We start from the raw sequence: 14,851 nt of genomic DNA on the forward strand, positions 1-14,851 counted from the left end.
CAGGGCTTAGGGAATGCAAGTTTAAAAATAGGAAGGCCATTTCAGTATAGAATGGAATCCTATGATGCTGGGAGCAGCATGTAGGAGGGAGGTTTCATAGAGGAAATCATATCAGCCTGGACTACATAACAGAGAAGTGATGACCCAGTGGTCAGTCTAAGACAGTAGACTAGAGAAGCCAGTTTTACAATATGAGTAGATCAGTGCTGCCAGTCATTAGTTAGCCAACAAACATTCATTAAGCATTTACTATGTGCCAAGTTAAGTGTTGGAAATAGAAAGGCAAAAATATGGTCTCAACTCTCAGAGATCACATTCAAACTGGGTGGGTGGGGCATAAAATTGTACATATAAGACCTAATCAGTATAAACTGAAGGTAATCTTGGGAAGAAATATATGTGGTCGAGGAATTATATCAACTCAGCCGGGCAGAGCAGAAAAGGATCTTTTTATTCTATTTAAGTAGATTTAATTATACTCCTTGGATTTTTATGTGTCTCTCATGTTTCCTTAAAACATGAAATAAAAATCCTTAATAACTTTAAAGAAAAATTGGATGCAGATTCTAATAAGGGAAAAGGAAAGACCTGAGTCTTGGCTGATAGTTCAAAGTAGGTAGTGGGGGACCTAGATCAGGGAGATACACTGCTATTGGGTGTTCAAATCGTGAAGTTTAGAGGGGGAAGAAAAGAATGAACCTTTGGGGTATATGTGGAAATGAGAAGACATGGGCAGCAATGGCAGATCTTTGTTATCCTGTAAACATTTTTTAAAAGCTAAATACAGGGCTGGACTTTTAAACTCTCCTTGTTAACATTTTACTTCTCTTTTATCTTAATATCTTAAAATCTTATTCAATTGATTCAATTATGCTGTACAGATGAATCTGGGTTCTCCAGGGCTATGCTAGAAGAATGCAGGTTCTAGCAATCTGGAAAGACTGTGTGTATTGACCTGGTGCTGGACTGTTATCTGAGGACCAATTTACTTAAGTTCAGAGAGGTTTATCATAGCAGTGTTACCAGTGAGTGATTTTTTTTTTTTTTTAGCCAAAGCAAGTAATGAAGATACATAGTGAATTGTGATTTGTGCTGGTGGAAGAGGCATCCAAATTGATAAAACTGTAGATCCTTGAACAGTATGAAAAATTATTAAACCAAGATTTCATGTTTTTTTGTTTCATCTTTCCATTTCAGATCAGGGGGACTTTTTTGTATGCAGACTTTATCATACAGGATATTAGTTTAAGAACATCAGCTTTGTATTATCCTTAAATAAGATAAGCTCACCTTCGGTCTTTAAGTCATTGATATAAATGTTAGAAAGAACAGAGATAAAGGACTAAACCCAGTAGCCCTTCACTAATGAGGTTTCTCCGTGTTGCTAGCAACTAAATAATCAGTTCAGAAATGAAAACTGCTTCATCACAGTCATGGTCTGTATCACAATTTTGTAATACACATAAAATATATTTATTTTTACTTAACTCTTATATAATATTATTTGTCTTTTCATGTATTTATGCTTCATTTTACCATCAAGAGTATAACGTCACTGATGGAAGGTTCTTGAAAGTAGAAACTGTTTTATTCGTCTTTTTATCCCAAGCATTAAGGAAAGCATCTTGCACATTCTAAATATTCACTTAACAGGCATTGATTTTGATTTGTGGAAGGCTGAAGGGACTAGAAGAGTTAACAGAAGAAGAGGGTAAGGAGGCTCTACATATGATTTCTCTGGGTCCAGAACTGGTTTACAGAAGTCTATAGTACCCATCAAATAAACTCTCATAATATACTATATAATGCTCAAACAAATCACATAGACAATTTAAAACCTTCCTATCATCTCATACTAAATTATCTCCTAGACCAAGAGTGGGGAACCTGTGGCCTGGAGGCTGCAGGTTCGAGGGGCTTTGTTCTGTGAAGTTTGGATTCAGTCAAAGGGCCTCACTTGAGGACCTAGAGGGCTACAGGTGGCCTCAAAGCTGCAGGTTTTCCACCCTTGTCCAGGGCATTCCTGTCTGTAAGAACACATAAGTATCATGGAATCACAGGATTTGAGAGCTGGAAGGAACCCCACCAGCCATCTACTTCAACCCATATTAGGAAGGAATTTACACTTCACCACAGCAGACAAGTGGTTATACTGCTTCTGTTTCAATACTTCTAAAGTATTTGACATCTCGCAGAGTAGCCCATTCCACTTTTGGTTAACTCTAATTGTTAGGAAATTTTTCTTGACATTAAGCCTAAATTTGCCTTCCTATAACTTTAACCTGTTGCTCCTGATTCTTCCCCTGGGCCAAAGCAAACAGATCTAATTCCTTTCCCAAAAGTTTGAAGGCAGATATATTGGTCCCCAACCTCCAAATTTTTCTTTTGTGTAGGCTAAATATGCCCAGTTCCTTCAATCAGTCCTCATGGCCTAGACACAAAGACCTTCATCAAAAAGTGAAGTTAATATCCATGCTTATTCATGCCTGCACTAGTCATGTTACACTGTTTGCCTCAGTTTCCTCATCTGTAAAATGAGCTTGAGAAAGAAATGGCAAACCACTCCAGTATCTTTGCCCTCAATGTTGTAATGACAAATCCTATACAACTGAAACAACTGAACAACAACAACAACGACAAATTCATTTACTTTATAATAAGTAATGAGGTACAGAGGAAAGTAGTGCTGGATTTCAAGTCAGAGAACTGAAGGGTCTAGGTGTAAGTCTCAGTTCTATCCATGTGGGTTTGGACGAGACACACAGGCTTTTTAGGTTTGTTTCCTCATTTGTAAAGTGAAGGGATCAGAGTAGAGGATCTCTCAAGTCCTTTACAGCTCTAAATCTTATTATCCTGTGTCATTTGCCCTGAATGAGTACATATTCCTAAAAGTGCACTACTATTACCCAGTGACTTTTATTACTAGTCTTTTCCAGTAAACAACCAGAATAGTATTGTGACAGGCCTGTTACCCAGTATATGAAAGCAAACATCTCCATTGAGAACTATATTCAATTTGAAGCAAATCAGATGTGCTGATATATCAAGTTCTCAAGACACAAAATATAAATAGTTCATATTTTTAGAATTTCACTTAATGGAAGTACTTCTACAATTTTATAACTTAGGTCAGAAGCCAAAATCTCCCTTTTAAAAAGTGTGGGTTTCCTGTCATTATATAACTCAGTATTGAAGGGCAAAGTATCAACTAGGATAAGTAATATCTCAAGTTAATTGAGAAAAGACTTTCTGAAATAAAAGTTTTACTCTTTTCATGCATATAAGAGATGATAAACCAAATTTAGTTTAACAAAATATTACTAATTTTCAGTTCTTTGAGACCCTACTTGGATAAATGAAAATTATTTTAAGTTGGCACCTTAAGTTATCCTGTAATGATAACTTCTTAAACTTAAACTTAAACTTAAAACTTCTCTCCAGGTAGTGAAACTATTCATTTACCTTGCAATCTTTATTTTTTACACTGATGTTTCATTTAGCATTGTTTTTTAACATGGGTAGTAAGCTTTAGTCAAAGATCTCCAAATTATTACGAAGTCTGAATAGGTGGGCTTGGAATTAATGAGATTTTACTGTATTAGATATGATTAAAACTCATTGGTGAAAATTTAAAATTTTTTTTTTCTTCAAACAACTTTAAAAAAAAAGCACTTTGTTGTTGCTTTCTACTTCTAAATATTTTGACCCTTTGGTGAAAATCTAATAAATTCCTGGCATTTTGGGAAAAAGAACAAAAGCAGAAATTTAAACTATGGGCAACTTTAGACATTTAGAATATATGTAAGTTTCCTGGCAATGGATGGGATGAGAATCTGATCCGTCTCCTCCGGAGATTTTACAGGTTTAAAGCAATGAAAAAAATTCCAGGTTGATCAGGTTTTATAACTCTGTGTAAATTATAAATTCATTCAAATAAAAGAATAATATTTATAGATAGGGAGTCATATACTTACTTTTCATAATTGTTAATCTCATTCCATAACTCTTAGGAGGCTCAGAACTACTTTACCACAACAACTGGTTAGAGAAAAGTCCAGAAAATCTGGCAACTCCCAGCTTTAGACTTCCTCACTGTGGTTCCATGCCCAAAAGTCCAAAAGGGAATAGTAGAAACCAAATACTTAATGATTTTGGACTTCCTCTAAAGGCTTTTACAAACTGGGAAAACTAGGTATAATAGCAGGAGTTAAGGAAGTCATCGCAGCTTTAATACATGGGTTAATTTATCCTCCAAACTTTAATGTTGTTTGCTCTGTTGTGAGTCAGAGCCTTAGCTCAGCTAGAGAGAGTGAGCTCTGTGTTCTCTGTCACAAAGCACTTTCTTTTGCTTGTCTGCATTTGTTTAAATTTAAAAGTTTTTTTCATGAAATGTCAGAAATTCTGGAGGTCTCTTCCTTGACCCAAATAGGTAGAATTCATATGGAATCAGATTAAAAAAAAAACAACTCAGTCCTTACTATTTAAAATTGGCATAGTTAATAAAAACATGTATTTTCTATTAAACAAAGTATGTGAGACTATGAAAACACTTTCATGATACTTGATAATTCAGCAAAATAATTTTTTTTGGTTGTCAGGCAAGTGTTGAGTGGATTTTTTTTTTTTCTTAGTCAATCTGCCATTTAGAATGATCTTCCTTCTCTGTGGTAAAAGTTTGTGTTTTTCTCCGGTAGAAATTTGTAACATTTCAAATGGTCCAGGGCAATTAGATAACCCTGGAGAGGACATGAATTTTTTAAGCTCCAGGAAACATTCATATATACTTATCATCCCTGACTCTGATCATAGTAAACAGATAGAAAGCAGTGATTTTAATGTCATTTAACATCAGGCTCATCTGTTGAATTTTCAACAGCCTCTGCATGTACTACTTAAAGTGATATCCTTGCTGCTACTATAAGTAGAGGAAGACTGGTAGAACAAAGAATCCTCTGCAGAAATGTTAGAAAGATTCCTCTGCTTTTCTTTTCTCTTTAATTATTTTTTACTGATAATTTGTTTTTACAGCATTTCCCAACATAAATCTCCTCCTTCCTCTTCTCAGAGAACCATTGCTTAAAGCAAATAAGGGGATAACACGCAATGTGTTCATCAGAACTAAACAGCGTATCAATGAATAGGTAGTATAGCATGATAGGTAGTGTACCAAACCCATGTTCCCTCTTCAAATAATAGGAGAAGCATTTTCTCATATTCCTTTCTAACTCCTATTTGCCTCAATTTCCTTATCTACAAAATGAGGATAATAATAGCACCTACCTCCTGGTGGGTATTGTTGTGATAACCAAATGAGATAATAATTTCAAAGCACTTAGCATAATACCTGGCATGTAATACATGCTACACAAATGCTAGCTATTATCATTAATAGTAATTATTAACAGCATTCAGTTTCCATTTATTTGTTATTGCTGGGTTTGTTTTTCCCATTCCTTATATATGTTGCTTTTCTGATTCTATTTACTTCAGTTTCCATCACTTTAGATGTCTTCCCATGCTTTTCTGTATTAATTATATTCATTATTCATTACAACACAGTAATATTCCATTATATTCACGCACTGATATTTATTTAATCATTCCTCACTGAATATCACTATTTCCAGCTATTTGCTATTATAAAATTGGCTGCAATAAATATTTTTATGTATATGGGACATTTTTTTTTTTTAACACTGATCTCCTTGCAGTATAGGCCTAGAAGAGGGATGTCTGGGTCAAAGGGAATGAATATTTTAGACATCTTTTTTTACATAAGTTTTAGCATAATTTCAAATTCTTTTCCATAATGATTGTACCAATGGAAAGCTCTACCTACAGTGTTAATGTGCCTAACTAGTGTGTAACTTAGTGTACAGTGATCTCTTCAACACTGATCATTTCCATTTTTTGTTGTGAATCAAAACTTCAGAGTTGTGATTTGTATTTCTTGTATTATCTGCAATTTGGATTTGTTTCATTTTTATTAGAGTTACTGCTATTAAGACGATAATTTATAGACCGAGAAAAACTAATCATGGAAAGTACTTTTCTAAGGAATTATAATTTTTACAGTGTCGTATTTTAACGATCTATGGTTTTCCTCAAAGTAGACACTCCCTTCAACAACACAGATTGCTGTATGTTCATGGTCTTAGAAGACAGTCTATTATTGAGGCCAAAACAAAGTTCATACACAGATAGTCAGTCATTTTTGATACTGAGTCTCTGAATACTTATGTTGATGCTTGGGCAACCAAAAAGTCACTCAATGGCCCATAACCAAAATCTTTCCAGCATGGTAGGAATCAATAGAGTTTTTTTTTCCCCAGTGCCTGCCCATGGTCATCTTCTCACCAGGAAAAGACAGCAGAGGAAGGGGTCTCATCTTTTTTTAGGCTTCTTTAGTATCTTGTATGTGAAAGTCAAGTTTTCCATTCGGTTGGTCTTTCCATCAGGAATGCCTGAAAGTCCTCTATTTTATTGAACGTTCTTTCTTTCTTCTGAAGAATTATACTCAGTAGATGATTCTTGATTGTAATCCTAGCTCTTTTGCCCTCCTGAATATCATATTCTAAGCCCTCCAATCCTTTAATGCAGAAGCTGCTAAATTTTGTGTTATCCTGACTGTGGCTCACCACATTTCAATTGTTTCATTTTGACTGCTTTTAATATTTTCTTCTTGATCTTGCAGGTCTGGAATTTGGCTATGATATTCCTAAGTTTTTATTTTGGGATCTCTTTCAGGAGGTGATGAGTGGATTCTTTCAATTTCCATTTTATCCTCTGGTTCTAGACTATCAGGGCAGTTTTCCTTGATAATTTCTTGAAAGATGATGTCTAGGCTATTTTTTTTTATCATGACTTTCAGGTAATCTAACAACTCTTAAATTATTTCTCCTCAATCTTTTGCAGGTCAGTTGTTTTTAAAATGAGATATTTCACATTTTTCTTCTATTTGTTTCATTCTTTTGATTTTGTTTGATTGTTTCTTGATGGTTCATAAAGTCACTAGCTTCCATTTGCCCAATTCTAACTTTCAAGGAACTATTCTCTTCAGTGAGTTTTTGTACCTCCTTTTCCATTTAGCCAATTCTACTTTTTAAGTTTTTCTCTTCAGTGAATTTTTATATATCTTTTTCCATTTGGCCAATCCTGCTTTCCAAGGCATTTTTCTCTTTGGTTGATTTTTGTGCCTTTTTTTAAACCATTTTGTCTATTCTGTTATTTTCTCCAATTTTTTTTTGTGCTTCCTTTTACCAAGCTGTTGACTTTTTTTTATGACTTTCTTGCATCACTGTCATTGTTCCACCATCTGTTTTACTTGATTTTTAAAATCCTTCTTGAGCCCTTCTATGGACTGAGACTAACTCATATTTTTCTTTGAGGCTTTGGACAAAGAAATTTTTAACTTCTTCTGAGTATGTGTTTTGAGTTTACTCGTCACCATAGTAACTTTATATGATCAGAACTTTTTTCTGTTGTTTGCTCATTTTCCAGACTATTTCTTGACTTTTACCTCTATGCTAAAGTGGGGCTCTACTTCCCAAGAGAATGCATTGTCCTAAGCTTCAGGGGTGTGTGTGTGTGTGTGTGTGTGTGTGTGTGTGTGTGTGTGTGTGTGTATGTGTGTGTGTGTATGTGTATGTGTTAGGGTGTGTGTGTGTGTGTGGTTCCAAAGTGGTATGATCTAGGGAGAGCTGTATTTACTACTCTCCTATACTGTACCCAAGTTTGTGAGCAACCACAAGCATTCTTTTCAACCCTAATAATGTGACCAGGGTCTCTGCTCCCTTAAAGTTGTAAGCTCTGCTGTGCTAGTGTTCCTCCTCGCACTGGGACTAAGACCAGGACTGCAACTCAGATTCAAGTATAGTCAATGAAACAGTCTTAACCCTGTAAATCCCCTTCTGACATGTTCTTCTGATCCCCTTACAGTCTGTGAGTTGAGAGGTCTGAAAACTGCCACTGCTGTCACTGATTCAGTCTTTTGGAGACCTGCTCCTGGTTTGTTGGTGCCAGTCTGCACTGGCACAGCCTGTGCGGGACTGCACTACTCTCTGACCCTGGTGCCCCTTTCCTGCTGAACTTCTAAGCTGTTTTGTGCTGGGAAATTGTTTCACTCCATCTTTTTGTGGGTTCTGCTGCTCTAGAATTTGTTTAGAGTCATTATTTAAAGGTCTGGGGAGAGCTCAGGCGAGTCTCTGCCTTTACTCTACCATCTAGGCTCCACCTCTGATTCCTCTGCTTTTATCTCCTGTATATTCTTCCCCTTCCTTCCTCCTCCTAGCCATGATGTCATCTTCTCTTCTAAAATGTCCAATGTGCTACAGAAAATGGGCTTCCAAAGTGGAATAGATTTCTGTATAGACAGGGTACTAGTTTCCTTTCCTTTCTGGCAAATCTAACCCCAATCTTGTTCAAGAGCCAAGTTGGAATGTGGCCATTTGGGATGTAGACCACTTACAGCCACTTTACTTGTTTTAAGGCTCACAGGTGAGTAAGGCTGTATGATGGATTTCTTCCCTTTCTCCACTCCTCCCACTTGTTTCCTTAAACCCTCAGGCCTTAGTAGTAGGGAAGGAAAAGAAAAGGAGGTTCCACTTTTAAATTATTCTAAAAGCAATGAAGCCATTAATGATTGGGAAGAGAAATCATTGTAGGGAGGGGGACTTCCTTCCTCATTACCTCCAGCAACAACTACTGGCCAAATGCCACTGACAAGTAGATATTCACTGGAGTCCAGGTTGTGGCAACAATTTCCAGACCACAAGTCTTGTTTTGAGCCTAGCCACACCTACCCATCCCCCTCTCATCAGATGAATTTCTATAGAGAAGGGGCCAGACAACTCAACCCTTTACCACTCACATGACAGTCAGTTCAGCCTAGCTGAAGTAGCAAGGTACCCTGAGAAAGATACAGGAGGTAGTATGTGTCAGACATGTCAAACCACCACTACCAATCACCCTGACCACCACCTCCCCTCTGACCCCAGTGAAGACAACCCAAGAACCTGAACCCAAGAGCCTAAGGAAGAGCAATGTTTCCAGTCCAGTGCCCTCAATCATGTAACCCCTGTGGAGATGCAGCTGGCTCCTATAGGTGCTATAGTAACAGTTACTGAAAACCCAGAAAAGAAAGTTCCTGCCACAAAAGTTCTGGGCACTTTCAAATGGCTCGACATCAGAAACTGATATGATTTTGTCAGTGGAAGTGACATTACAGAAGAAGCACTGATAGCAGCTTTGCTGCCACACCCCAGGGACCATGAGATCTTTCCATTTGACTTGCAGCTGAAACCTTCCAGATGTGTTGTATTCCCCCCCATTAATATTTGAGATTCTTGAGAGCAGAACTGTCTTAGTTTTCTATCTGTATTCCCAGCCCTTAGCACAATACCTTGAACACACTGAATGCTTAATAAATGTTTCATACATATGGTGATAAGATGGAACCCTATGCTTTAATACCAAAAACTTTTGTATGTTTATAACCCAGTGGGGAATGACTTAAATAAGTAACACTCAGAACAGGCATTATTAAGAGAACTCAAAACAGACTGGCCTAGAATTAGAAAGAGCTTCCAAACTCATTATCCCATGCCATAGTCTCTTTCTCATTGAGAGTGATAAACGCTTGGAATACAGCTGAGGGATTAAAACAAGAGGGTGGGAGTTGGCATAGTTTATACCCATACTATGTTTGTTCCGGGGGCAAGGAAGATTTTAACTAATCTTCCAGATTATAAATACAGAATCACTGTACTCTCTGGGATTTGGTGTTAGAGCCAAGAAGATGTACTTTCTTTAAGAAACACTTGATACCACAATACCTAAACATTCTAAAAGTGAGGGAATCTGCCCTTCCCTAAACACATTTTTCATACATACATTTTTCAGTTTCCTGCACACAGATAAACTAAATTTTGAAGCTTATAACTCATCTACAATAGTAGACAAAATTTCCCATTCATCTGGGAAATTACTATTTTAAGTTATTTTATTAAGTTACAGTATTACAAAAGAACAGACTATACACACACATTTGCTGAATTTTGGTATCACGATTAATTGCAATTCACCTATAAATGTTTTAGAAATAAAGCAATTTACCTAATAAGGTTTCTTAGATGCTTCAAAATACACTTAACAAGTGGCAATTATCACAGAATTTTGAAAATCTGCTAATAGACCTAAGTTATATTGTAAAAAGTCAAAAGAGCTATTTCTCAATTTCCCCCAAATAAGTATTTATAAATGCAAATATATGGTCCAACAATTGAAAAAACAGGAATCCTGTAAATGCCTCAAATGCAAAAAACCTCCAGTTTCTGAAATGGTTAGCTCTATGTTGTCACCAAACCACAAGATTTCTTTTTTTTTATTACTTGTGGTATATGTCCCAAAAGTAAGAAATCAAGAGAAATGCACACGCCGCCACCACCCTAGCTGGACTGAGGAAACTGCAAAGTTCTGGAGACAAATCTTTTGGGGGGGATCTTTAGGAAATGAACTGCTTTTGCAAGGGTTGGAAGGATAAGAAAACTCTGTGAGGAGCTAGGTTCAGTCTTTCCTGGCAGGTTCTAAGGTTCTCCCAAGTGAGCCAGAAGTCTTGGCCCCTGGATTGTGGTGGAGGGCATAGATGCTGGGTGGGGTCCAGTCACCGTGGGTACACATTTGCCCAGGGCTTTCCCTGCCCCTTCTCGGAGCTGAGAGCTCTTTCTAAGTTGATGCAGGCTGTGGGAGATGTGCTGTTAGCGTCCTCCCGCTCGTGAAGAACAATCTAACCATCTGCGGCTTCCCATGGACAGTGTCTGTCCCTCCTCCATCCTCAAGTCCTCCGACATTTTTCATACACAGGGAGGTAGGGAGAAGGAGAAAACGGCCAAGTCTCTGCACCCTGCTGCTGCCGCAGCAAATGGTGAGGGAGGGAGAGGAGGAAGGGTTGAGAGGAGGCAGCTATTAAATTATGATTACCATCAATAATAAAAAGGATCACCACAATATACAGCGAGGATGCCTCCGAGACACCCACCCGGGCAGCGGCTATAGGTTTAGTGGGCGTTCCTCACCCCCGCCCCCCTTTGCAGCCGTTCTCTATGAAATGTATTCCATGCCATGTACATATGAACTCTCATTTCTGTGATTAAAGGGAAGAAACAAAAGAGAAAGAACCACCCAAACAACCTTCTATTTCAGCACTGCAATAAGGCATCCGTTTGTACAAAAACACACCTTTTCCACGAAATCACTGTGGTTCTTTTCCCCCTTTAAGGTTAAGATCAAGAAAACCCAGACAAGCCATTTCTAATTCCACTCTCGTTTCTCTGAAGAAATAAAAATCCGTATGAGGTTTCTCGCTTCCCTCCATCTCCTTCCACCCCCGAGCCCCCTTTGCCCCATTCCCTAGCGATGCCACCTCGCCCGCCGCTGCCGCCGTCGGCTTACCCTCACAACCAGCAGCAGCAGCAGCGGCATCGCTTCACAGAGCACCGGGGACACAACTGAGGGGTTCCCTGAGAACCCAGGATACCCACCCCATCTCCGCATACCAGCTGGGAGGGGGACGGGCAGCGCCAGAAATGGCAGCAACTTCCCAAGCCAGCGGCTCGGCTCACCCTTCTGCCCTCCTCCAGCAGCAGGAGTAGCGGCGGGGGGACCCCTGCACCAAGCAGGTTCCCCCGCCCCGCCGGTGCATTTGCAATTGGACTCTCCGCCCCCTCTTTTCTTCCCCCCTCTTTTTTTTAATACCATCCATCGGTATAAAGCAGACATTTTGATGCCATTGACTTAGCAACGTTCGGCTTTAAAGGAAATGTCTTACCCACCCGCCTGGAGGTGTGGGCACAGCACCGAAAGGTCCGGGGGGAAAGGCTGGGCTGCTCGGTCCTCTAGCGGAGCAGGTTGGCTGCCATCCGCCCAACTTCAGCACCCAGCCGGCAGGGAGAGAGGGAGAGAGATAGACAGAGGGATGGAGGGGAGGGGGTGGGGGGGGAGGGGGAGCAGGGGGGAGAAGGCAAGCAGCGCGCATGCGCCCAGCCGGAGCCGTCCCCGACCCAGCACAGCTGGAGTTGCCGCTTCTTAGCCCCGGAGCGCGGCGGCGCGTGAGTCACGGCCCCACCCCTCTCCCCGAGAGGGTTCCCCAGCCTGCTCGCTGGCGTTTGGGTCTGCGCCCACTGTGCGGAGGGTCCGGGATGGGAGGAGCCCGGGGCGAGCACTCCGGAGGCAGCGCTCAGGGGAGCCAGGGGTCCTGGCGGCTGGAAGGCTCCAAGTCGTGCCCAGGAGACTCCTGAGCTCATAAGCAGCTCCAACAAATTTACTATGGTTTTCCCCCAACCCCTCCTCCGCGTGTTAAAATAATGTCATTTTCTTTCCAGAACAAAGCCAAATAAACAGAACTCTTCAGCGGTGTTCCCCATGGAAAGCTTCCCCTCTGAGAGGTTCAAGAGAAGGTGCAAGGTTCAGCAAGCGTCCAGTTTTGTTCAGCCATCCACACTGAACTTGGCTTCAAAAAAACAAAAAACCTTTCTGCTTGATTCACTTACCTAGGAACGGTGACAATCTTTCCCAATAATTGTTTCAGATTGCTGAATGTGCCTCCACTGTATTCTCTTGCACGTGGCCTGTCTCAGCATACCGGTCCAGGGTGGCACAGAATGACTAGATAGTTCTTTCACAAGACAACGTTCTGGGGCAAAGCTTCTACCCTTTTAACAAACAAAAAAAAAAGTACTGATGCCTGAGGCCTGGCCCTCCACCCTGGGGACAGGTAGGTAGTCAACCGTGCCTGTTAAATGCTTCTTTGCAAATGGAGCCCAGCCTTCCCGAGGTTTAATGGGTATTTATCCATTTAATGCTCTTCCGATGTTAGAGTGACTCTAGGATGATCTGATCAAAGTGTGAGGGGAGACTAACAGTAACAAGTAAATATCTTGTTCTCCACTTAAAATATCTGTGCAAAAGACAAATGAATTCTTTACTGCAAATGATTAAAAGCTTCTTCATCTCCCTACTTAAACTAGCCTCAGTATCTTTGTCTCTTCATGTCTCTCCTCCATCTTCCTCTCATTTCTCCTCTTTTTTCCTCTTCACCCTCTCTCCTCCCCTCACTTTCCCTTCCCTTTTCTTCCTTTCTCTTCTCTCCACTCTCTCACGTATGTATATGTGCACATTACGTATGTTATATAACACACACATATAACTGCATGTTGGTTATATGCACATACATTTTTATATTTTCATTATTACCAAGAAACATTTATTTTTCTGTATGTGACACTGAAGAAGGTTCTGTGCTTGCGTATGAATATTTCTAGTTTTTGAACTTAGATCCTTGAGCCTGAAAATATCGAAATGGACCAAAATATAAAGTACATCAGTAAAACTGAAGAACAGACGTGGAAACTGTTGTTATTCAGTGACCTCTAACTCCTTGTGATTCCATTTGAGGTGTTCTCGACCAAGATACTGGATGGTTTGCCATTTTCTTCTCTAGCTCATTTTACAGCTGAGAAACCTGAGGCAGACAGGATTAAGTAACTTGGTCAGAGTCACCCAATTTTACCCTTGGGTCTTCTGACTCGAAGCCAGTTGCTCTATCCACAATGCAACCTAGCTGAAAGAGCAGCCTTCACATTTACACAAGACATTACTGACTTTGATTGTTACCTGTTTGTTTGGAAGTGACTAGAAAGACCACTGTTCAACAGAGACTCTCTTTCAGGGCAGATGTGAAAATTGTCCTTTGATTTGGGTTTGTAACCCAAATTTGCAAGTTGCAGTTGAATTTGCAGAACCTGTTGCTGCTGCTGAGTTTGCCTCTTAGGGTTACAGTTGGCTTGAAGCCTTTGTAGAAAAAAGGACTGCTCTTTTCCTGTGAGCTGCACCCTGGGTTGGCCTGTCTGCTGCTTTGATTTCCCTGCTTCCCAAAGCTACACAATACTGTTTCTTCTGTCCTTCCTGTTTAAGGATTATCCCACTTCAATTCTTCCTATAATGACTGAATGCAGAGGTATTGTTTAAATCCTCAGTCCCTAAGCAAAAATTTCAGAAAAGACACTGCCCTAAAATCATATTATCAATAAAGAAAAGCTCCCTTCTTTGCAACACTGGGACCAATTGGGGAATTATTTTTATCTGTGCCTCCTTTGGTAAGTTGAGGTCAACCATAGTCTACCAATCATTTGTGTTGTAATGGAATCATGCTACTGTTAATTACATTCTAGGGTGTCCTTGGTGATATTGCCCTTCACAATCTGTCTCAAATTATGTCCACCAGGTTTGTTTCCCCTTACTGCTTGTCATGCCCTCCATATTCCAAGCCAAATCCCATCTTTTGCCTCTGTGCCTTTGTTCAGGCTTTTGCTCATGTTTAGAAAGGTCTCCACCTTTTCCTCTTGGATAATCTCTAAATCAACTTCAAGGCTTAGCTCAAAAGCCACCTCCTACCTAAGGCCTTTTTTGGATCCCCTTCTTTTATTGGTGTTTACCCCTACTTCATAAATACATACGATATGTACATATATATATATATATATATGTATACACATACATACACACACATAAAATTTTCTTGTCTGTACCAAAAAATTTGTAAGCTCTTTGAGTATCAGGATTTTTTTCCTTTGCATCCTCAGTGGCAAGCATAGTGCCTATCACAAACTAGATGTTTTGATACATGTTTTGCATTATTTGATCATTTATTCTTTAGCAGGGGGTGAGATGTGTTTAAGGAGCTACACTTTAAATGTATTTTAGGCCTAAGTTTTACATATAGAGTTATGTATCACTTCATCTTTGCTAAGTCATTTTTCAGTTATGTCCAACTCTTCATGACCCCATTTGAAGTTTT

The 14,851-nt window shown here is 39.6% G+C and overlaps 1 protein-coding gene across 2 annotated transcripts in view; it reads right to left on the bottom strand.

The window, feature by feature from the left end:
• RGS17 (regulator of G protein signaling 17) overlaps nucleotides 1-12,023 on the bottom strand; it is a 237,680-nt gene extending 225,657 nt beyond the window's left edge. Inside the window, exon 1 of one of the 2 annotated variants that reach the window (XM_072643738.1) lies at nucleotides 11,829-12,023. The gene's annotated coding sequence lies outside the window, so the exon portion shown is untranslated. The remainder of the gene's footprint in view (nucleotides 1-11,828) is intronic. The other variant, XM_072643739.1, reaches the window with a different exon arrangement.
• Between the last annotated feature and the right edge of the window lie 2,828 nt (nucleotides 12,024-14,851).

Source organism: Notamacropus eugenii, chromosome 2 (genome assembly GCF_028372415.1).
Source record: "Notamacropus eugenii isolate mMacEug1 chromosome 2, mMacEug1.pri_v2, whole genome shotgun sequence".
Lineage (NCBI taxonomy): Eukaryota > Metazoa > Chordata > Mammalia > Diprotodontia > Macropodidae > Notamacropus > Notamacropus eugenii.